At 35.1% G+C, this 25,263-nt stretch overlaps 2 long non-coding RNA genes across 4 annotated transcripts; both read left to right on the forward strand.

The window, feature by feature from the left end:
* The first annotated feature begins 20,789 nt into the window (after positions 1-20,789).
* LOC139877931 (uncharacterized) lies at positions 20,790-22,034 on the forward strand. 2 transcript variants are annotated; one of them, XR_011768837.1, is made up of 5 exons: positions 20,790-21,049; positions 21,145-21,258; positions 21,350-21,462; positions 21,689-21,748; positions 21,818-22,034. It is a non-coding gene; the product is annotated as an uncharacterized lncRNA (long non-coding RNA). The 2 variants fall into 2 exon arrangements; XR_011768836.1 differs by having other exon boundaries at positions 21,373-21,462.
* An 890-nt stretch (positions 22,035-22,924) lies between these two features.
* Positions 22,925-24,752, forward strand: LOC139876306 (uncharacterized). 2 transcript variants are annotated; one of them, XR_011768013.1, is made up of 4 exons: positions 22,925-23,128; positions 23,255-23,324; positions 23,872-24,047; positions 24,651-24,752. It is a non-coding gene; the product is annotated as an uncharacterized lncRNA (long non-coding RNA). The 2 variants fall into 2 exon arrangements; XR_011768012.1 differs by having other exon boundaries at positions 22,926-23,128; positions 23,889-24,047.
* The last annotated feature ends 511 nt before the right edge of the window (positions 24,753-25,263 follow it).

Genomic DNA, 25,263 nt, shown 5'->3' on the forward strand with positions numbered 1-25,263 from the left:
ATATTTTCTAGACTTGATATGGTTTTGGAATTCATGTTTAAAAGGTTAAACTTCATATTAATTTGGTTTTAAATATGCTTCCTCTTAATGTTAAAATTGGGTTTTGACATATATGTACATGAAACTTGTTTATATGATGAATTCCAACAGTATTAAAACCTTGTTACCGTTTAAGTCCCCAATTAGTTGAAATATTTAACTTCGGGTATAAGAATAATTTGACGAGGACACTCGCACTTTATATTTATGACTAATGGACTTTTATGGACAAAAATCAGACGGACATATTAAATAATCCAGGACAAATGACAATTAACCTATGTGCATAAAACTAAAATCAACACGTCAAACATCATGATTACGGAAGTTTAAATAAGCATAATTATTTTATTTCATATTTAATTTCCTTTATTTTATATTTAATTGCACTTCTAATTATCGCACTTTTATTTATTGTTATTGTATTTAATTGCACTTTTAATTATCGTACTTTTTAATTATCGCAAGTTTATTTTATCGCATATTTATTTATCGCAATTTCATTATCGTTATTTACTTTACGCTTTAAATTAAGTTGTATTTATTTTTAATATTTTACATGTGGTTTTAACTGCGACTAAAGTTTTAAAATCGACAAATCGGTCATTAAACGGTAAAAACCCCCTTTATAATAATAATAATATTACTTATATATATATTTGTATTTTTATAAAATAAAACTAATATAGCGTTAAGCTTTGTTTAAAAAGATTCCCCGTGGAACGAACCGGACTTACTAAAAACTACACTACTGTACGATTAGGTACACTGCCTATAAGTGTTGTAGCAAGGTTTAAGTATATCCTTTCTATAAATAAATAAATATCTTGTGTAAAATTGTATCGTATTTAATAGTATTTCCTTGTAAAATTTAATAGTATTTTATATACACCTCGCATAACATCAGGGAGCAGACGGAGCTAGAATCTCCGTAGGGCTCACGTGTCCATCAGAAGTAGCCACTAGTGCAGGCGGCTAGCTGCTAGTCCCGGAAGATGAAGCGCCTGGGTCACTCGTGCGTATTGGGATTGGTGGATTGGCAACGGTGGTAGGTGGAGTAGATGAAGAGTCTAAACTGCCCAAAACGCTAGCAGGTGGTACATCCGACATCTGAACAAGGAAAAATAAATTTTCCATGTCAGTAAGTTATAAAGCAAGCACGTATTAGGCCAACAGTTTAAATCATGTATAACAATAAGTAGCATGGCAATAATAGCAAATAGTACGAAAGTAGCATGCAATCGAAAGCAAGTAATATCATACAGTAGTGAAATCATGTAGTAGCATACGGCATATAGCAGTAAAAGTAAGCAGCAGCATGCAGTAAGTTCAGCGGAAACAAGTAAACTAGCAAGTTGTAGATTAGTCCTATTAGTGAATCCTACTCGGGTCGGTCTTAGACTCACTAATGCAACCTAATTCCCTACAACCAATGCTCTGATACCAAATGTGATGCCCCGTACAAAACCATCGTGTACGAATCATCAACAACAGGATCATTACAAGGTTAAGTACTATATGCTGTAATAAAAGAAGTTGCATTCACGATTAAAAAGTGACGTCATAACCGACATCAAATGTTTTACACCAACAGTATGCCTCTACGAATAGCAAGCATGAATAAACGAATGTGACCCTTAGGTCGTTACAAAACGTAGTTCAAAAGTTTTAAAGTTTAAATGCAAAATAAAGTGTTTCATGCAGTTGACATCTCTAGAGCAGCGGGTGTCTACAACAAGTCTAGTAACACAGCGGAAGCAAACCTTAGGCAACTGAGAAAAACATGCTTAAAATGTCAACACAATGGTTGGTGAGCTATAGTTTAAGTATAACAGTAATATAAGGTAGGCCACGAGATTTCAGTGCTACAAAGAGCGTTTCAAAACGATATGATAAAGTATATGCTTAACCGTGGGTACTTGGTAACTAACTTAATGTTTATACCCCCTGAAATTACACTTGGCAAGTGCGTATGATTACGAAGTATTAATCACTCGTTAAATGCTAGCGCGACTATCCCGAGTGGGGTTGTCAAACCCTATGGATCCATATCTAAGATTCGCGTTCACGGTTCAAAAACCAATGATTAAACGTTACCGAGCTAAAGGGAATGTTTGTGCCGTTGTATAACCCACACATATATAAGTTTTAAGTACTCGTGCCTAGTATGTAAAACATAAAACGTGCATGTATTCTCAGTCCCAAATAGTTAAAGTAAAAAGGGATGTTATAACTCACAATGATAATGTAGTCGTAAAGTCGGTTCGGAAAAGGTGTGCAAGTAATCGGTCCGAAGGTCCTCAACCTAAGTCAAATAGTACTAAGTCAGTAAATCGTCCCAAAAGGTTTAAAAGCATGTAAATAAGGTCTTAAGGGTCATCATCATTCATCATCAAACAAAAGGCATAAAGTAAGTTTCGTTCATGAAAGTAGTTTAAAACAAAGGCTGAGTTCGGTCAGTCACCACGGCCTCTACACCTACTGAAATAAGGCGAGACCAGTGGCCATGGCTCCGTATACGAGTCCTTTAAGTGTGATAAAATTTACAGAAGCAAACTCATCTTCGTTTGACCGTGGAGACGGTCTCAGTGCGAGTAGGTCAGAAATTTCTGCAAAACGTTAAAAGGACATAGTGATGATCGGAGGGTCATAAATCCTAAACCGTAACTCGGATTAAGACGAGTCCTATATGAAAAGTTATCTAATCGAAAAGATATATTTGAAAACAAGGTCTCAGTAGCCCAGGTATACTGGTATATTACATAAACAGTAGGACAGAGGGCTGTAAACAGAAAACAGGAAGTTAAAAGTGAGTTCCGGTGGTCTTGGTGCTTGATGTTCATCATGGTTCTCATCCTTGATGCATATAGCTTCAAGTGTACAACTCATTGATGTGTTTGCATCATCTTAACCAAGATTTAACCATCATAACACTAGTGTAAGTCTATGATATGAAGCACAACTCACTTAAGAGTTGTATGAAGTTTGATGAACCAAAGTTGCATCAAGATCATAGATTCAATACATGCATGAATTAGAAGAGTACTATTATGCAACAAACTTGAAATTAACTAACAAATCAAGATTTCAAGTGGTTAGTTTGATCTCGAAGATCCAAGACCCAAAAGTCTTGATCTAAAGTTATTAGGTAAACTTTATGTTCTTGAACCTTTTTAAGTTAATCCTTAGTTCAAGAGGAATGTGATCAACGTTAACTTGTAACACTTGACCATTTATAACCAAAATCACGATTTTAATATATGTACAAATGAAGAAATAAATTAATTACACAAGTAGCAAGTTCATGGGTTTCATACTTTTAAGGATTCAAGCCTAAGTCTTGATCCTTAGAAAGTAAACTTTTAGGTTTACTAACATGCATTCAAGTAATGATTTTTACAACCATGAACTTACAACTTTTAAAACAATAGAGGTAGAACATAAACTAGAGAGTTTTGTTCTTGCATGTTTCTTGTTAACACAAGATAAATGAAGAATCAAGCTAGAAAGTTTGCTTCTTAGTAATTTGTATGTAACAACAAGGAACTAGTAATCAAAACAACTACAAGTAAGTAACAATAACAAGAACAAGTTACAACAAGTAAATGATGATGATGAAAGGGGTGTTTTGGTTCGGTTTTTAGAGAGAAAGGGGAAGAGAAAAGAAGTCTTGTAACTTACAAAGTTTAGAGAGAAAGGAGAGAAAAATGAAATGCAAGATTGAAGTGTGAGTTTGAATGACAGCATGCTAGTAATATGTAGTCAAAAAAAAAAAAACTTGGAATCCTCCCCCCCCCCCCCCACTCACCAAGGCCGACGGTTTTGGCCATCCAATGGGGTGGTCAACATGCTAGATTCTTGTCTTGGGTTGTGGTGTTGGTGTTGATTGGTAAAGGTTTAAGTGTATGGGGGAAATGTTAGCATGCTTGTATGTGTTGTTACTAATTTAAGCTAGTTATTCCAAGACTTATTTTAACAAGTTACTAGCATAATTAAAATGGGTTAGTAAGTCCATTAAGGTGAGGTAGGGTGAGCTCTTATGTCCATTAACATTAATAAAGGCCCATGTTCCATTAATTAACAAATTAACCCAACAAGAGCCCAAGTAATTAACTAGTAGTCATATTTAATTAAAATGATTAATAAAACTAATCATGAATGTAAATAATATCCTGAAATATTATTCGTGAAAGTTTCGCGTGTCACAAAGACGTTTCGGGCAATCAAAAGTCATGTACGGTTAATCATGGCAACAAGTAAATGTAATAACATACGTTCATATAATCACAAGTATTAATAATAATAATTATTAATTAACGTTGGAAAAACCAGGGTCGTTACATTACCCACCTGTTAAAGAAAATTTCGTCCCGAAATTTAAGCTGAGGTAGATGGAGGAGTCGGGAAAAGGTGAGGATATTTCCGCATCATCTGATCCTCTCGTTCCCAAGTAAACTCAGGTCCTCGCTTGGCATTCCATCGTACTCGGACGATCGAAATCTTGTTGCATTTCAAAGTTTTGATCTCACGATCCATAATCTCAACTGGTTCTTTCACAAAGTGGAGTTTGTCGTCAATTGTAAGTTCTTCCAATGGTATGATAAGTTCAGGTGCAGCAAGACACTTCTTCAAGTTTGACACGTGGAAGGTAGGATGAACTGAGCTCAATTGTGCCGGTAAGTCCAAACGGTAAGCAACGGGTCCAACACGTTCCAAGATCTCAAAAGGACCAATGTATCGTGGGTTTAACTTTCCACGTTTTCCAAAACAAATCACACCTTTCCAAGATGCAACCTTCAACATAACACGATCGCCCACGTTGAATTCAAAGTCTTTACGTTTAAGATCAGCATAACTCTTTTGGCGATCACGGGCATTTTAAGTCTAGCTTGAATCTGAGCAATCTTCTCCGTTGTTTCGTGGACTACCTCAGGTCCGGTGATTTTCTTTTCGCCTACGTCGGCCCAACAAATAGGAGATCAGCACTTACGGCCATACAACGCTTCAAAAGGTGCAGCATTAATGCTCGAGTGATAACTGTTGTTGTAAGAAAATTCGGCTAGTGGCAAATGCCTTTTCCAGGCCTTTCCGAAATCAATAACACATGCACGCAATGTAGTGACCCGAACTTTTCCATGTTTATATATATTAATTGATATTGATATTTACAAGATTAAATGTTTCCAACATGTTAAGCTATCAAACTTGTTAAGACTTGATTAATCGAAATATGTTTCATATAGACAATTGACCACCCAAGTTGACCGGTGATTCACGAACGTTAAAACTTGTAAAAACTATATGATGACATATATATGGATATATATATAGTTAACATGATACTATGATAAGTAAACATATCATTAAGTATATTAACAATGAACTACATATGTAAAAACAAGACTACTAACTTAATGATTTTTAAACGAGACATATATGTAACGATTATCGTTGTAAAGACATTTAATGTATATATATCATATTAAGAGATATTCATACATGATAATATCATGATAATATAATAATTTAAAATCTCATTTGATATTATAAACATTGGGTTAACAACATTTAACAAGATCGTTAACCTAAAGATTTCAAAACAACACTTACATGTAACGACTAACGATGACTTAACGACTCAGTTAAAATGTATATACATGTAGTATTTTAATATGTATTTATACACTTTTGAAAGACTTCAATACACTTATCAAAATACTTATACTTAACAAAAATGCTTACAATTACATCCTCGTTCAGTTTCATCAACAATTCTACTCGTATGCACCCGTATTCGTACTCGTACAATACACCGCTTTTAGATGTATGTACTATTGGTATATACACTCCAATGATCAGCTCTTAGCATCCCATGTGAGTCACCTAACACATGTGGGAACCATCATTTGGCAACTAGCATGAAATATCTCATAAAATTACAAAAATATGAGTAATCATTCATGACTTATTTACATGAAAACAAAATTACATATCCTTTATATCTAATCCATACACCAACGACCAAAAACACCTACAAACACTTTCATTCTTCAATTTTCTTCATCTAATTGATCTCTCTCAAGTTCTATCTTCAAGTTCTAAGTGTTCTTCATATATTCTACAAGTTCTAGTTACAAAAAATCAAGAATACTTTCAAGTTTGCTAGCTCACTTCCAATCTTGTAAGGTGATCATCCAACCTCAAAAAATCTTTGTTTCTTACAGTAGGTTATCATTCTAATACAAGGTAATAATCATATTCAAACTTTGGTTCAATTTCTATAACTATAACAATCTTATTTCAAGTGATGATCTTACTTGAACTTGTTTTCGTGTCATGATTCTGCTTCAAGAACTTCGAGCCATCCAAGGATCCGTTGAAGCTAGATCCATTTTTCTATTTTCCAGTAGGTTTATCCAAGGAACTTAAGGTAGTAATGATGTTCATAACATCATTCGATTCATACATATAAAGCTATCTTATTCGAAGGTTTAAACTTGTAATCACTAGAACATAGTTTAGTTAATTCTAAACTTGTTCGCAAACAAAAGTTAATCCTTCTAACTTTACTTTTAAAATCAACTAAACACATGTTCTATATCTATATGATATGCTAACTTAATGATTTAAAACCTGGAAACACGAAAAACACCGTAAAACCGGATTTACGCCGTCGTAGTAACACCGCGGGCTGTTTTGGGTTAGTTAATTAAAAACTATGATAAACTTTGATTTAAAAGTTGTTATTCTGAGAAAATGATTTTTATTATGAACATGAAACTATATCCAAAAATTATGGTTAAACTCAAAGTGGAAGTATGTTTTCTAAAATGGTCATCTAGACGTCGTTCTTTCGACTGAAATGACTACCTTTACAAAAACGACTTGTAACTTATTTTTCCGACTATAAACCTATACTTTTTCTGTTTAGATTCATAAAATAGAGTTCAATATGAAACCATAGCAATTTGATTCACTCAAAACGGATTTAAAATGAAGAAGTTATGGGTAAAACAAGATTGGATAATTTTTCTCATTTTAGCTACGTGAAAATTGGTAACAAATCTATTCCAACCATAACTTAATCAACTTGTATTGTATATTATGTAATCTTGAGATACCATAGACACGTATACAATGTTTCGACCTATCATGTCGACACATCTATATATATTTCGGAACAACCATAGACACTCTATATGTGAATGTTGGAGTTAGCTATACAGGGTTGAGGTTGATTCCAAAATATATATAGTTTGAGTTGTGATCAATACTGAGATACGTATACACTGGGTCGTGGATTGATTCAAGATAATATTTATCGATTTATTTCTGTACATCTAACTGTGGACAACTAGTTGTAGGTTACTAACGAGGACAGCTGACTTAATAAACTTAAAACATCAAAATATATTAAACGTGTTGTAAATATATTTTGAACATACTTTGATATATATGTATATATTGTTATAGGTTCGTGAATCAACCAGTGGCCAAGTCTTACTTCCCGACGAAGTAAAAATCTGTGAAAGTGAGTTATAGTCCCACTTTTAAAATCTAATATTTTTGGGATGAGAATACATGCAGGTTTTATAAATGATTTACAAAATAGACACATGTACGTGAAACTACATTCTATGGTTGAATTATCGAAATCGAATATGCCCCTTTTTATTAAGTCTGGTAATCTAAGAATTAGGGAACAGACACCCTAATTGACGCGAATCCTAAAGATAGATCTATTGGGCCTAACAAACCCCATCCAAAGTACCGGATGCTTTAGTACTTCGAAATTTATATCATATCCGAAGGGTGTCCCGAAATGATGGGGATATTCTTATATATGCATCTTGTTAATGTCGGTTACCAGGTGTTCACCATATGAATGATTTTTATCTCTATGTATGGGATGTGTATTGAAATATGAAATCTTGTGGTCTATTATTATGATTTGATATATATAGGTTAAACCTATAACTCACCAACATTTTTGTTGACGTTTTAAGCATGTTTATTCTCAGGTGATTGTTAAGAGCTTCCACTGTCGCATACTTAAATAAGGATGAGAGTTGGAGTCCATGCTTGTATGATATTGTGTAAAAACTGCATTCAAGAAACTTATTTTGTTGTAACATATTTGTATTGTAAACCATTATGTAATGGTCGTGTGTAAACAGGATATTTTAGATTATCATTATTTGATAATCTACGTAAAGCTTTTTAAACCTTTATTGATGAAATAAAGGTTATGGTTTGTTTTAAAATGAGTGTAGTCTTTGAAAAACGTCTCATATAGAGGTCAAAACCTCGCAACGAAATCAATTAATATGGAACGTTTTTAATCAATAAGAATGGGATATTTCAGTTGGTATCCGAGCGTTGGTCTTAGAGAACCAGAATTTTGCATTAGTGTGTCTTATCGAGTTTGTTAGGATGCATTAGTGAGTCTGGACTTCGACCGTGTTTACTTGAAAAATGATTGCTTAACAAATTTTGTTGGAAACTATATATTTTTAACATGTGAATATTATGTGATATATTAATCTCTTCACGCGTTTGATATTATGTGATAGATGTCTACCTCTAGAACAAGTCCTATTGACTCACCTAATAATAATGAAGAGTCAAATGTAAATTGGAATGATTCGTGGACTGATTCACAAGTTCCCGAAGAGGAACCGGAAGAAGAGTCGGGACCAGAAGAAGAATCGGAACCGGAAGAAGAATCGGAACCGGATGAAGAAATAGAACCGGTGGGGGAAATAATAAAACGGTTGAGTAAAAGAAAATCCTCAACCAACCGACCAAGGTTAATTATGGTCAATGGTGTTTCCGCTAAGGAAGCAAAATATTGGGAGGATTACCAATTCTCCGATGAATCGGATTCTGACGAGAATTCCGATGATGTTATAGAAATTACCCCAACTGAATTTAAAAAGGCAAAAGAAAATAATAAAGGAAAGGGCATAAAAATAGAGAAATCTAATTCCAACCCCGATGAACTTTATATGTATCGTCAACCCCCGAAGTCCTTAAGTTGTAATAATGACCCGGGAACCTCTAAACCACCAGGTTTTTCTAAACCAATGTGGATAACGACGGCTCGTATTAGGGGAACATCATATATCCCTAGAAACTTGGCAAAACGAACCAAAACCGAAGAAGAAGAAACAAGCGAGTCGGAATAAGATAGTTGTATTCGTGTGGTGTAATATATAAAATATAGTGTGCTTATGCTTTATGATATATGTAAAAATTGCTTGTATTAATAAGTATTTTTTTTTATGAATCTAACTCTTGTCTATTTTACAGTATAAAAACACAAAATGGATAGACAACCCAATATTTTAAGAGACCTACCCGGAGACATGATTGATGAAATCTTGTCTAGAGTCGGTCAGAATTCTTCGGCACAACTATTTAAGGCGAGATCAGTTTGTAAGACATTCGAAGAACGTTCCAAGAATGCCTTGGTTTATAAAAGGCTTTCGTTCGAAAGATGGGGGATATCACATTGGGAAATCCATAAGTTACGATGTGTTTACTTTGACGCATATATTGCGGGGAACCCAAATGCTATTTTACGCAATGGGTTAAGAAATTATTTTGACTCAATATATCTGAATATTGGACTTCGTGATTTAGAAAAAGCGGCTAACATGCAACATAAAGAAGCATGTTATGCTTACGGATTAGTAATGTTCGCTTCTCACCAAAGTGAGAACAAGAACATCGGGCTACAACTATTAAACAAAACGTTCCCACAAGTGACGGAGTCGGTAATTGGGGTAAGAAATGAGGTTTTTAGATTGTTACGGGACTGTTGGACATTACGTAACCCTCGTCCCTTTGACGACGTTACAACACGCTGTCTTATCAACGGCCATAACGGTTATGTTCCACAAGACCAAGGATGGGAAGTAATCCTAGTAAAACCAGAATGCATGACTTGTTTCTGGACGTATGAATTACGTGTCTTTATTGCCTTTGCTGAACGACTTGTGTACTAGCTAGAATTATCTTCACAACCATCTTGTATCAAATTTATTGTGTGCTATATTTCATGCTATATGTAAAATAAGCGGTATTGTAAGTTTGTAAAATATTGTGTAAAAGTTTGAACGCGAAATATTATTATAATCAGTTTTTCATATAGAATTGTAGTAGTTGAATTGTATATTAGCTACTAAGTATGAACTTAACGGGTAGGTACTACCCGAATTTAAACTTATAAAACGCTAATATGAAGAAAAAGCTTTTATAAATGAGTTCATATTATGCTACGAAATACTATTAACTACTCTTAATATTCTGTATGATTAACTTGTTCCATTTGACTATTTTGAAGGAAATGGCACCGACTACTCGACACACCGTGAATATGAATGAAGAGGAATTCCGTACTTTTCTAGCTTCAAATATAGCCGCAGTACAGGCTGCGCTACATACCAACAATAACCTTGGATCTAGCAGTACAGGAAATCGTGTAGGATGCACCTACAAAGAATTCACTGCCTGCAAACCTTTGGAATTCGATGGAACTGAAGGACCGATCGGATTGAAACGGTGGACCGAGAAGGTCGAATCGGTGTTTGCCATAAGTAAGTGTACTGAAGAGGACAAAGTGAAGTACGCTGCGCATACCTTCACAGGTTCTGCGTTAACATGGTGGAATACCTATCTAGAGCAAGTGGGACAAGACGATACGTACACACTACCGTGGTCAGCATTCAAGCACTTGATGAATGAGAAGTACCGTCCCAGAACCGAGGTCAATAAGCTCAAGACAGAACTTAGAGGGTTACGAACCCAATTATTTGATATTACCACGTACGAAAGACGATTCACAGAATTGTGCCTATTGTGTCCGGGAGCATTCGAAGATGAGGAAGAGAAGATCGACGCGTTTGTGAAAGGATTACCGGAAAGAATCCAAGAAGATATAAGTTCACACGAGCCCGCCTCCATACAACAGGTATGTAGAATGGCTCACAAACTAGTGAACCAGATTGAAGAAAGAATTAAAGAACAGACTACGGAAGAGGCCAATGTGAAGCAAGTTAAAAGAAAGTGGGAGGAAAACGGTGATAAGAATCACCAATACAACAACAACAGCAATTACAACAATAATCGCAACAATTATCCCAACAATTGCAACATCAATCGCAACTACACCAAACGGCCCAACAACAACAACAAAAACAACAACAACAACAACAACATCAGCAACAACTACAACAATCATCCCAACAACAATAATAACCGCAACAACAACAACAATCAGAAGCAGCTATGCCAAAGGTGTGAAAAGTATCACTCGGGGTTCTGCACCAAATTTTGCAACAAGTGTAGAAGAAATGGTCATAGCGCGGTGAAGTGTGAGGTCTACGGACCAGGGGTTAATAGAACGAAAGGAACAAATGGTGTCGGAACGAGTAATGGCGGAGCAAGTAGTGTCGGAGCAAGTTATGCCAATCTAGTTTGTTATAAATGTGGAAAACCGGGCCACATTATTAGAAATTGCCCGAACCAGGAGAACACGAATGGACAAGGCCGCGGAAGAGTTTTCAATATTAATGCAGCAGAGGCACAGGAAGACCCGGAGCTTGTTACGGGTACGTTTCTTATTGACAATAAATCTGCTTACGTTTTATTTGATTCGGGAGCGGATAGAAGCTATATGAGTAGAGATTTTTGTGCTAAATTAAGTTGTCCATTGACGCCTTTGGATAGTAAATTTTTACTCGAATTAGCAAATGGTAAATTAATTTCAGCAGATAATATATGTCGGAATCGAGAAATTAAACTAGTTAGCGAAACATTTAAGATTGATTTGATACCAGTAGAGTTAGGGAGTTTTGATGTGATAATCGATATGGACTGGTTGAATGAAGTGAAAGCAGAGATCGTTTGTTACAAAAATGCAATTCGCATTATACGAGAAAAAGGAAAACCCTTAATGGTGTACGGAGAAAAGGGCAACACGAAGCTACATCTTATTAGTAATTTGAAGGCACAAAAACTAATAAGAAAAGGTTGCTATGCTGTTCTAGCACACGTCGAGAAAGTACAAACTGAAGAAAAGAGCATCAATGATGTTCCCATTGCAAAAGAATTTCCCGATGTATTTCTGAAAGAATTACCGGGATTACCCCCACATCGATCCGTTGAATTTCAAATAGATCTTGTACCAGGAGCTGCACCAATAGCTCGTGCTCCTTACAGACTCGCACCCAGCGAGATGAAAGAACTGCAAAGCCAATTACAAGAACTTTTAGATCGTGGTTTCATTCGACCAAGCACATCACCGTGGGGAGCTCCTGTTTTGTTTGTCAAGAAGAAAGATGGTACATTCAGGTTGTGTATCGACTACCGAGAGTTGAACAAACTTACCATCAAGAACCGCTACCCACTACCGAGAATCGACGACTTATTTGATCAACTACAAGGCTCGTCTGTTTATTCAAAGATTGACTTACGTTCCGGGTATCATCAAATGCGGGTGAAAGAAGATGATATTCCAAAGACTGCTTTCAGAACACGTTACGGTCATTACGAGTTTATGGTCATGCCATTTGGTTTAACTAATGCACCAGCTATGTTCATGGACCTTATGAACCAAGTGTGTGGACCATACCTTGATAAGTTTGTCATTGTTTTCATTGATGACATACTTATTTACTCAAAGAATGACCAAGAACACGGTGAACATTTGAGAAAGGTGTTAGAGGTATTGAGGAAGGAAGAATTGTACGCTAAGTTTTCAAAGTGTGCATTTTGGTTGAAGAAGTTCAATTCCTCGGTCACATAGTGAACAAAGAAGGTATTAAGGTGGATCCGGCAAAGATAGAAACTGTTGAAAAGTGGGAAACCCCGAAAACTCCGAAACACATACGCCAGTTTTTAGGACTAGCTGGTTACTACAGAAGGTTCATCCAAGACTTTTCCAGAATAGCAAAACCCTTGACTGCATTAACGCATAAAGGGAAGAAATTTGAATGGAATGATGAACAAGAGAAAGCGTTTCAGTTATTGAAGAAAAAGCTAACTACGGCACCTATATTGTCACTGCCTGAAGGGAATGATGATTTTGTGATTTATTGTGACGCATCAAAGCAAGGTCTCGGTTGTGTATTAATTCAATGAACGAAGGTGATTGCTTATGCGTCTAGACAATTGAAGATTCACGAACAAAATTATACGACGCATGATTTGGAATTAGGCGCGGTTGTTTTTGCATTAAAGACTTGGAGGCACTACTTATATGGGGTCAAAATTATTATATATACCGACCACAAAAGTCTTCAACACATATTTAATCAGAAACAACTGAATATGAGGCAGCGTAGGTGGATTGAATTGTTGAATGATTACGACTTTGAGATTCGTTACCACCCGGGAAAGGCAAATGTGGTAGCCGATGCCTTGAGCAGGAAGGACAGAGAACCCATTCGAGTAAAATCTATGAATATAATGATTCATAATAACCTTACAACTCAAATAAAGGAGGCGCAACAAGGAGTTTTAAAAGAAGGAAATTTAAAGGATGAAATACCCAAAGGATCGGAGCAGCATCTTAATATTCAGGAAGACGGAACCCGGTATAGGGCTGGAAGGATTTGGGTACCAAAATTTGGAGATATGAGAGAAATGGTACTTAGAGAAGCTCATAAAATCAGATACTCAATACATCCTGGAACGGGGAAGATGTACAAGGATCTCAAGAAACATTTTTGGTGGCCGGGTATGAAAGCCGATGTTGCTAAATACGTAGGAGAATGTTTGACGTGTTCTAAGGTCAAAGCTGAGCATCAGAAACCATCAGGTCTACTTCAACAACCCGAAATCCCGGAATGGAAATGGGAAAACATTACCATGGATTTAATCACTAAATTGCCAAGGACTGCAAGTGGTTTTGATACTATTTGGGTAATAGTTGATCGTCTCACCAAATCAGCACACTTCCTGCCAATAAGAGAAGATGACAAGATGGAGAAGTTAGCACGACTGTATTTGAAGGAAGTTGTCTCCAGACATGGAATACCAATCTCTATTATCTCTGATAGGGATGGCAGATTTATTTCAAGATTCTGGCAGACATTACAGCAAGCATTAGGAACTCGTCTAGACATGAGTACTGCCTATAATCCACAAACTGATGGGCAGAGCGAAAGGACGATACAAACGCTTGAAGACATGCTACGAGCATGTGTTATTGATTTTGGAAACAGTTGGGATCGACATCTACCGTTAGCAGAATTTTCCTACAACAACAGCTACCATTCAAGCATTGAGATGGCGCCGTTTGAAGCACTTTATGGTAGAAAGTGCAGGTCTCCGATTTGTTGGAGTGAAGTGGGGGATAGACAGATTACGGGTCCGAAGATTATACAAGAAACTACCGAGAAGATCATCCAAATTCAACAACGGTTGAAAACCGCCCAAAGTCGACAAAAGAGCTACGCTGACATTAAAAGAAAAGATATAGAATTTGAAATTGGAGAGATGGTCATGCTTAAAGTTGCACCTTGGAAAGGCGTTGTTCGATTTGGTAAAAGAGGGAAATTAAATCCAAGGTATATTGGACCATTCAAGATTATTGATCGTGTCGGACCAGTAGCTTACCGACTTGAGTTACCTCAACAACTCGCGGCTGTACATAACACTTTCCACGTCTCGAATTTGAAGAAATGTTTTGCAAAAGAAGATCTCACTATTCCGTTAGATGAAATCCAAATCAATAAAAAACTCCAATTCATCGAAGAACCCGTCGAAATAATGGATCGTGAGGTTAAAAGACTTAAGCAAAACAAGATACCAATTGTTAAGGTTCGATGGAATGCTCGTAGAGGACCCGAGTTCACCTGGGAGCGTGAAGATCAGATGAAGAAGAAATACCCGCATCTATTTCCAGAAGATTCGTCAACACCTTCAACAGCTTAAAATTTCGGGACGAAATTTATTTAACGGGTAGGTACTGTAGTGACCCGAACTTTTCCATGTTTATATATATTAATTGAGATTGATATTTACATGATTAAATGTTTCCAACATGTTAAGCTATCAAACTTGTTAAGACTTGATTAATTAAAATATGTTTCATATAGACAATTGACCACCCAAGTTGACCGGTGATTCACGAACGTTAAAACTTGTAAAAACTATATGATGACATATATATGGATATATATATAGTTAACATGATACTATGATAAGTAAACATATCATTAAGTATATTAACAATGAACTACATATGTAAAAACAAGACTACTAACTTAATGATTTTTAAACGAGACATATATGTAACGATTATCGTTGTAAAGACATTTAATGTATATATATCATATTAAGAGATATTCATACATGATAATATCATGATAATATAATAATTTAAAATCTCATTTGATATTATAAACATTGGGTTAACAACATTTAATAAGATCGTTAACCTAAAGGTTTCAAAACAACACTTACATGTAACGACTAACGATGACTTAACGACTCAGTTAAAATGTATATACATGTAGTATTTTAATATGTATTTATACACTTTTGAAAGACTTCAATACACTTATCAAAATACTTCTACTTAACAAAAATGCTTACAATTACATCCTCGTTCAGTTTCATCAACAATTCTACTCGTATGCACCCGTATTCGTACTCGTACAATACACAGCTTTTAGATGTATGTACTATTGGTATATACACTCCAATGATCAGCTCTTAGCATCCCATGTGAGTCACCTAACACATGTGGGAACCATCATTTGGAAACTAGCATGAAATATCTCATAAAATTACAAAAATATGAGTAATCATTCATGACTTATTTACATGAAAACAAAATTATATATCCTTTATATCTAATCCATACACCAACGACCAAAAACACCTACAAACACTTTCATTCTTCAATTTTCTTCATCTAATTGATCTCTCTCAAGTTCTATCTTCAAGTTCTAAGTGTTCTTCATATATTCTACAAGTTCTAGTTACATAAAATCAAGAATACTTTCAAGTTTGCTAGCTCACTTCCAATCTTGTAAGGTGATCATCCAACCTCAAGAAATCTTTGTTTCTTACAGTAGGTTATCATTCTAATACAAGGTAATAATCATATTCAAACTTTGGTTCAATTTCTATAACTATAACAATCTTATTTCAAGTGATGATCTTACTTGAACTTGTTTTCGTGTCATGATTCTGCTTCAAGAACTTCGAGCCATCCAAGGATCCGTTGAAGCTAGATCCATTTTTCTCTTTTCCAGTAGGTTTATCCAAGGAACTTAAGGTAGTAATGATGTTCATAACATCATTCGATTCATACATATAAAGCTATCTTATTCGAAGGTTTAAACTTGTAATCACTAGAACATAGTTTAGTTAATTCTAAACTTGTTCACAAACAAAAGTTAATCCTTCTAACTTGACTTTTAAAATCAACTAAACACATGTTCTATATCTATATGATATGCTAACTTAATGATTTAAAACCTGGAAACACGAAAAACACCGTAAAACCGGATTTACGCCGTCGTAGTAACACCGCGGGCTGTTTTGGGTTAGTTAATTAAAAACTATGATAAACTTTGATTTAAAAGTTGTTATTCTGAGAAAATGATTTTTATTATGAACATTAAACTATATCAAAAATTATGGTTAAACTCAAAGTGGAAGTATGTTTTCTAAAATGGTCATCTAGACGTCGTTCTTTCGACTGAAATGACTACCTTTACAAAAACGACTTGTAACTTATTTTTCCGACTAAAAACCTATATTTTTTCTGTTTAGATTCATAAAATAGAGTTCAATATGAAACCATAGCAATTTGATTAACTCAAAACGGATTTAAAATGAAGAAGTTATGGGTAAAACAAGATTGGATAATTTTTCTCATTTTAGCTACGTGAAAATTGGTAACAAATCTATTCCAACCATAACTTAATCAACTTGTATTGTATATTATGTAATCTTGAGATACCATAGACACGTATACAATGTTTCGACCTATCATGTCGACACATCTATATATATTTCGGAACAACCATAGACACTCTATATGTGAATGTTGGAGTTAGCTATACAGGGTTGAGGTTGATTCCAAAATATATATAGTTTGAGTTGTGATCAATACTGAGATATGTATACACTGGGTCGTGGATTGATTCAAGATAATATTTATCGATTTATTTCTGTACATCTAACTGTGGACAACTAGTTGTAGGTTACTAACGAGGACAGCTGACTTAATAAACTTAAAACATCAAAATATATTAAAAGTGTTGTAAATATATTTTGAACATACTTTGATATATATGTATATATTGTTATAGGTTCGTGAATCAACCAGTGGCCAAGTCTTACTTCCCGACGAAGTAAAAATATGTGAAAGTGAGTTATAGTCCCACTTTTAAAATCTAATATTTTTGGGATGAGAATACATGCAGGTTTTATAAATGATTTACAAAATAGACATAAGTACGTGAAACTACATTCTATGGTTGAATTATCGAAATCGAATATGCCCCTTTTTATTAAGTCTGGTAATCTAAGAATTAGGGAACAGACACCCTAATTGACGCGAATCCTAAAGATAGATCTATTGGGCCTAACAAACCCCATCCAAAGTACCGGATGCTTTAGTACTTCGAAATTTATATCATATCCGAAGGGTGTCCCGGAATGATGGGGATATTCTTATATATGCATCTTGTTAATGTCGGTTACCAGGTGTTCACCATATGAATGATTTTTATCTCTATGTATGGGATGTGTATTGAAATATGAAATCTTGTGGTCTATTATTATGATTTGATATATATAGGTTAAACCTATAACTCACCAACATTTTTGTTGACGTTTTAAGCATGTTTATTCTCAGGTGATTATTAAGAGCTTCCGCTGTCGCATACTTAAATAAGGACGAGATTTGGAGTCCATGCTTGTATGATATTGTGTAAAAACTGCATTCAAGAAACTTATTTTGTTGTAACATATTTGTATTGTAAACCATTATGTAATGGTCGTGTGTAAACAGGATATTTTAGATTATCATTATTTGATAATCTACGTAAAGCTTTTTAAACCTTTATTGATGAAATAAAGGTTATGGTTTGTTTTAAAATGAATGCAGTCTTTGAAAAACGTCTCATATAGAGGTCAAAACCTCGCAACGAAATCAATTAATATGGAACGTTTTTAATCAATAAGAACGGGACATTTCACGCAAAATGTCCTCCAAGGTTTGAATCTTTCGTTCACTTTGCCCGTCTGTCTGTGGGTGATAAGCTGTACTCATGTCGAGACGAGTTCCCATGGCTTCTTGTAAAGAACGCCAGAATCTAGAGGCAAATCGGGGATCGTGATCTGAGATAATCGATAAAGGTACCCCATGACGAGATACAACCTCTTTGATGTATAGTTGAGCAAGTCTCTCCATCGTATCTGTTTCCTTCATGGCTAAGAAGTGTGCAGATTTGGTAAGACGGTCAACGATAACCTAGATGGTATCGTATCCGCCCGCCGTCTTTGGTAGCTTGGTGATGAAATCCATTGTTATTCTTTCCCACTTCCATTGCGGGATTTCCGGTTACTGAAGTAACCCAGAAGGTCTCTAATGCTCGGTTTTAACCTTCGAGCAAGTCAAACACTTACCAACATAAGTCGCAACGTCCTTCTTAAGATTCGGCCACCAATACTGTTCTTTAAGGTCATGGTACATTTTGCCCGCTCCAGGATGAATCGAATATCTCGATTTGTGTGCTTCATCAAGTATAAGGTTCCGTAGATCTCCATAACGAGGTACCCAAATTCTTCCGGCATAACATCGGAGTCCAGTATCTCTAACCTCGAATCGAGAGATAAGTATGTTCAAATGTTCATGAGATATATTCTCCTCCTTGAGAGCCTCATCTTGGGCTACTCGGATCTGATTGTTGAGGTTCGAATGGATGGTGATGTTCAGAGCCCGAACGCGAAGAGGTACCGTCCTCTCCTTTCGACTCAAAGCGTCAGCTACAACATTGGCCTTGCCAGGGTGATAACGGAGTTTACAATCGTAGTCGTTAAGCGTCTCGATCCATCGACGCTGTCTCATATTCAGTTGCTTCTGATCAAAGATGTGCTGGAGACTCTTGTGATCGGTGAAGATAGTGCTCTTAGTTCCATACAAATAATGTCTCCACAATTTGAGCGCAAAGACGACGGCTCCAAGTTCAAGATCATGAGTAGTGTAGTTCCGCTCGTGAATCATCAATTGGTGGGAGGCATAGGCAATAACCTTTGATCGTTGCATCAGTACACAACCAAAACCACTCTTCGATGCATCACAATAAACAACAAAGTCGTCACTGCCTTCAGGAAGCGATATGATAGGTGCGGTGGTTAACTTCTTCTTCAAAGTTTGGAATGCTGATTTGTGTGCGGGTTCCCAAATGAACTTCTTGCCCTTGTGAGTCAGCGCGGTCAAAGGACGCGCAATCAGAGAAAAACCTTCGATAAACCTTCGGTAATAACCGGCGAGACCTAGGAATTGGCAGATGTGAGTCGGAGTGGTGGGGGTTTCCCACTTGCTGATAGCTTCAATCTTCGCGGGATCAACTTTGATACCCTGGTCGCTCACAACATGGCCCAGAAATTGGACTTCCTTCAACCAAAATTCACACTTAGAGAATTTCGCAACATTAATAAAGGTGAGGTAGGGTGGGTGGGCTCTTATGTCCATTAACATTAATAAAGGCCCATGTTCCATTAATTAACAAATTAAGCCAACAAGAGCCCAAGTAATTAACTAGTAGTCATATTTAATTAAAATGATTAATAAAACTAATCATGAATGTAAATAATATCCTGAAATATTATTCGTGAAAGTTTCGCGTGTCACAAAGACGTTTCGGGCAATCAAAAGTCATGTACGGTTAATCATGGCAACAAGTAAATGTAATAACATACGTTCTTATAATCACAAGTATTAATAATAATAATTATTAATTAACGTTGGAAAAACCAGGGTCGTTACATTTTGAATTATGTATTGGCCTTTAATATCTTGATCGGATTGTCTAATTTGGTATTCGGTCTGCAAAGGTACCCCGAAATCAGTTTTACGATTGATGGGCTTAAAGAGGTCGACATTATACCATTTGAAGAGCCATTTGCAGGTACAATGAAAGTTTTGTACTTTAAGCATAGATTAATGATGTGATTTTTTACACCATGTAATCGTTGTCAGTTGTGGTGGACTTGAAAGAATTTACTGGGACTTTTTATTATTTTCAATCAAGTGTAAGAGCTGCAATATTGGTAGTGATTAGTAGATACTACATGCAACATTAGGTTTGTACGCCATATGCACTTTTAATTGAACATACTGATGTTTATACGTTTAAAGGTTTCACAATATAGAAGGCAATTTTTTGTTTTTGTTACAAATTATATAACTTACTCATCAGAAAATTTGGTAGCAGTAAGTAAATATTGGTGCACCTACTGCATATGGTCAACCGTGGAGAATGGAATCCTTGCATTCTGAGAAGAAACACATGTGGCCAGGCGATATGGAATGTGTTTTATTTGTCGTCCATCACATTCTTGAATTAAAGCCCTCTCAGCCAACATTAGCAAATATTCGTAATTGCCACTTTTATTTAACAAGATTATCTTTAGATTTTTTATTTATAAATTCTTTGCTATTTACATATAAGCTTTCCAGATTTGAACAATCATGGTGAAGAACTTGTTTGCCTTGATCCTCGACAATTTCTTTTTTAATGGGTAAAGTCCATACATCATTGATCAAGTTTCAGTAGGCAAGCACGGGTCTGGTATCTTTACGTCCAGATAAAAAAGTCCAATTCTTGAACAGATATTTGAGGTATTTCCAACGGAATATGGCTTATTTTAAGAGTTTACATCAAATGATATAAGCGTTAACATATTTTGTTTCATCGAATGAGACTGTATCAGCTCAAGCGATTACCAAGTTACCCAACCCGTCCATTTTGACAGGGTAACTTTCAACTCATTATAGCTTACTAAAGGGACCATAGATTTAAGTGTGTATTCTAATAAGATAGGCATTAATAATGGTCTTTATTTTTTCAGCCTGTATCTTGCAAGTCCCGATTTAGAAAATTATCATTCGACGACATGCCTCTTCTAGCCATTTGACTCGGCGAATACCGATTAACCAGAAATTGACGGAAAATCATTTTACAGGTACTGTTTCTAATTGTTTAATTTGATTCAGTTATATACCATTATTGTTTTTATGTTCTTTACTATTATTGATCGGCATTGTTATTGGTAGTGGGTATGGCTTTATTTGTACAGATATTTGGATGCTGGAATATTGAACATTGTCTGCAAATCCGTTTTTAACAAAGCTAACGACACGCCGGCCTTTGGTCATTTTTTATATAGGTAACAATGCCACACTGCTCCGCTTCTTGAAAAAGAGGCTCGCAAAATATATTTATAGATGATTTATGTTTTACGCTTTGTACTTCCTATCGGCATGTATGCCGAGTCTTTTAATTTTATTATCGATGACTTATTGTGTTGTGAATAATGTAACTACAATATCATGTTTTTCGTTTAAAAATTATCGGAGACATTCGAAAGCTTTTATTGCCACACCTACAAATAGGTATTGAAACAAAAAATGCAAGAGTTTGAAATGCCATCAACAGCCGTTTTGTTAATTACGGTATGTATCTAACATCCCATATATTATATTGATCTGTTCTTTTATTATGCTGCTCAACTATTGCAACAGTTGTCAATACTGCAGAAATTCTTAAGAACAGTGGATTCGACATTAAGAGAGCAAGTATTTGTCTGTCTGTTATTTGTCAAGTGTTTCTCTTTTAATGTGAAACTTCATATAAGTCTAAAGTTTAAAAAGAATAAATATTATATTAGTGAAACAAGTCATTAGTTCATATACAAGAATTTTTTATTCATAAATGTTCTTATTGCCAATCAAAGAAATCACCAGGTTCATATAGTAGTCAAGTTTGACTCTTTCAAAACAAATTTCTTCTTTCCTATTTGAATCCCTTCATTTCCACCAGCTTCAGAGTAGTGCACAACAACAACAACAAAACCCAATACCACATAAGTGGTGTATGGGGGAGGTGAGATGTAGACAATCCTTCCCCTATCCGAGAATAAAGTCAAGTCATTTCTCCACCTAGAGTGAAAACACTCAAAAGTAGAGAAAATCATCCCTCTCTTTATTCGACTGATAGAGAGATTGCTTCCGAGTGGACCTCCGGCCAATAAGTAGGAAAAAGTTTTTTAAAAAATAAAATAAAATAAAAAATAAAATTGAGACCCCATGAAAATGGTAAAATCAAATTTCCATGGGTTTTAAATCATGCCTGAAATTTCATTTAGGCTCTAAGAATCAGTCAAGTCGCCAATAAATCGACGCTTGCTGTTGACTCGATAACTAGAGCCCCTTCAGAGTAGTGCAGTTTCTAATATATATATTTGTTCTGGTTTTTCAGTTTGAGTCAAAAGTTGGTAACTTTATCAAATTATACCAACACAATTGCTCTGGGTAAACACTGAGTTAAAATTTGAAAGGAAATCCATCCACATTACTACATTTAATCCTTTAGTTGAGAAATTTTAACATGCAAAATTCAAAGAATATTTCTTGAATTGATAGTATAACTCGAGTTTATGCTATGTATGCATCAGTTTAAGAGGTGTTTGGATATATTTTTAACTTGATTATTAAGAGTCTTATGAATTAGTATTTCCAGGTATTTTTTTTACATTTGAGTAGCAAAGTTTTTATTTATATGTATATATGACAATTATTAAGCGAGTTAAATGATTTGGCGTGTGCGTTGCAACCCTAATGCACAATAATCGTACCCCATATGTGCGCCTTATTGCATTTTTACACTTGCCCGATTGCAGCCCTTCTGACTGTTGTTTTAGAGTTTTTTGGTGAAAATATCGTGATTTACACTTGCCTAATCGTAGCACTGTTGCCTCAAACTCTGTTTTGGCGATAAGTGATTTAGAAGAATGGGATCATTAGTGTGCATGAGAGACCATTTCTATACATTTGGTAATTTACTTTTTACGTGTTCTTCACGATTGAATATATTATTTTGTTTATTTTAACTCGGTTTTTGTAAATAATATTTAGTTTATTAGGGTTTTGTAATTGATTTTGTTTATATGGATTTCACAGCGGCGTGTCACAACCTGTTCATCACCGCTTATCTGATTTTTCAATACGAAGCTGATAGGTTATTATTGAGGTAATATTTATACTATGGATTTTTTACTATTTCTTTCTTAATATCTAATCCGCGCTTGAAGCCAATAGACATGTCGTTGGAATTAGAAGCTCAAAATCAACATATGGTATGTTATTTTTGTTCTGTGTGGAAGTTAAATTTACGATCTCTTCCATTATTTACTTTTATCAAAACTCTTCTTTAATCCTTTATTACCTCACGATTCAAAGGATGAATAATCGTTATATCAAAACATGAATGCATGCTTTTTATGATTTACATTTGACGTATTAATTGTGGGTTTAATTGACTTGCGATTTGTACATTTAGTGTAGTGTTTCTTTCTTAGATTCATGATTTGACATCTATGGTGTCCAAGATTTTGCTTTACCATTTTCTGTTTATGATGTTTTTGCTTGGTCCAAAGCATCTGTGTACTCGTGATCTAACTAAATACTGAATAAGTTATATGCTTTAGCTATGAAAAAAAGTGGTTAAATAGGTTGTAGGTATTTCAAATCTTTTAAGGTCACTTTCACCAATGTAGCCCATTTTGACATTCTGACAGAATATCCAAATATCCAGGTGTAACCAACTTCACGAGGTTACTAATTTGACATGTTAGATGTCAAATTTATGAGAAAGGGCAACTTGGTTTTTGGTATATAATATATTGAAGAATGGTATATCTTTAAAATGAAGTTCTTGGATGCTATTCTGAAGCTTTTGAGCAAATTCGTCCAGGTATACAAAGTCTGTTAAACTTATCTCTTTTAGTAATCTTTTTTGTCTAATATCATTATTGATCAAATTCTTAGGAAAACAATCCAACTAACTAGAAAAAGGAACATTGTACATGGAGTTTGTAGTGTATTTTTAGCTGAATCTGGAATAAAAAGTTAGACTAAAATGACATTAAAGTACAACTCGTGAATGACATGCTTGGACGAATTAACCCAACTGCTAACCATAGCTTTTAGTGGTTAGCAGTGTATTTTAGCTTAATCTAGAAGCGCCCTCACCTCCTCCTCTGCCTCACTCACTTTGTTCTTTTTTCAATTTCACATTTCTCTAAAGCGGCAAATAAACTACTTGAACATCTGGCAAGTTTAACTACGGGCCATTAATAAAAAGAGATTAGTTGACCCACAACCACCCTTTTCTCTTTTTAGACTCCTATACATTACTAATGCTTATAACATGGTTACAAACTTATGATACTTCGAATTTTGCAATGAAGTCTTAAATTCATTGTAAATATACGAAAGTTTTCCTTACTTTTTTTAATTAATGTACTTATAACTTTACTAATGTCTCTTTTGGAATTTAGTTACCTGTTTCGTGCAGATATCCAGCAAGTTATTTAAATCGACAAACACACTGAAATCAGGTCAAACGCTCTAATGGGTTATTTGTGTTGTGGTGGTAGCTCTCAATGTAACTATTGGTTCATGAACTTATCAATGGGTTCATTTGGGTTCTATTATTTATCAATAGCACTCAAATGGGTTATAGTAATTATACCTTATATCTAAAAGGCAAAGGCCAACTGAATAGTAACCCACAACTTTCACAAACCACCCCACTCTTTTACTTACTTACATTTTAGCCCCAAACAAATATATAATATCTAACTTTATGGTTTTTACAAACTTATCACAAACTTTTAACATTTTTTACTTTAACCATTAAACTCCTCATTCGTTATAAATCGATTACATACTTTATATACTACCTAATAGACAAAAATAAATAATAGTCGCCAGTGGTGCTTTCGTTCTTTCACTTTTCCCCCCCTTTTCCACCATTTTTTTTTTTTTAAAAAAAACCCTCATAGTTTGTTCAGATATTAAAATCGACCCCCAAACAGGGAGTAAAGTGTCAAATACTCATTTTCATAAAAAAATTTAAAAAAACTACACCCAAATATTCAACGGGCCATATCTTCTCGCTCGCACCG

Source organism: Rutidosis leptorrhynchoides, chromosome 11 (genome assembly GCF_046630445.1).
Source record: "Rutidosis leptorrhynchoides isolate AG116_Rl617_1_P2 chromosome 11, CSIRO_AGI_Rlap_v1, whole genome shotgun sequence".
In the NCBI taxonomy this organism is placed as follows: domain Eukaryota; kingdom Viridiplantae; phylum Streptophyta; class Magnoliopsida; order Asterales; family Asteraceae; genus Rutidosis; species Rutidosis leptorrhynchoides.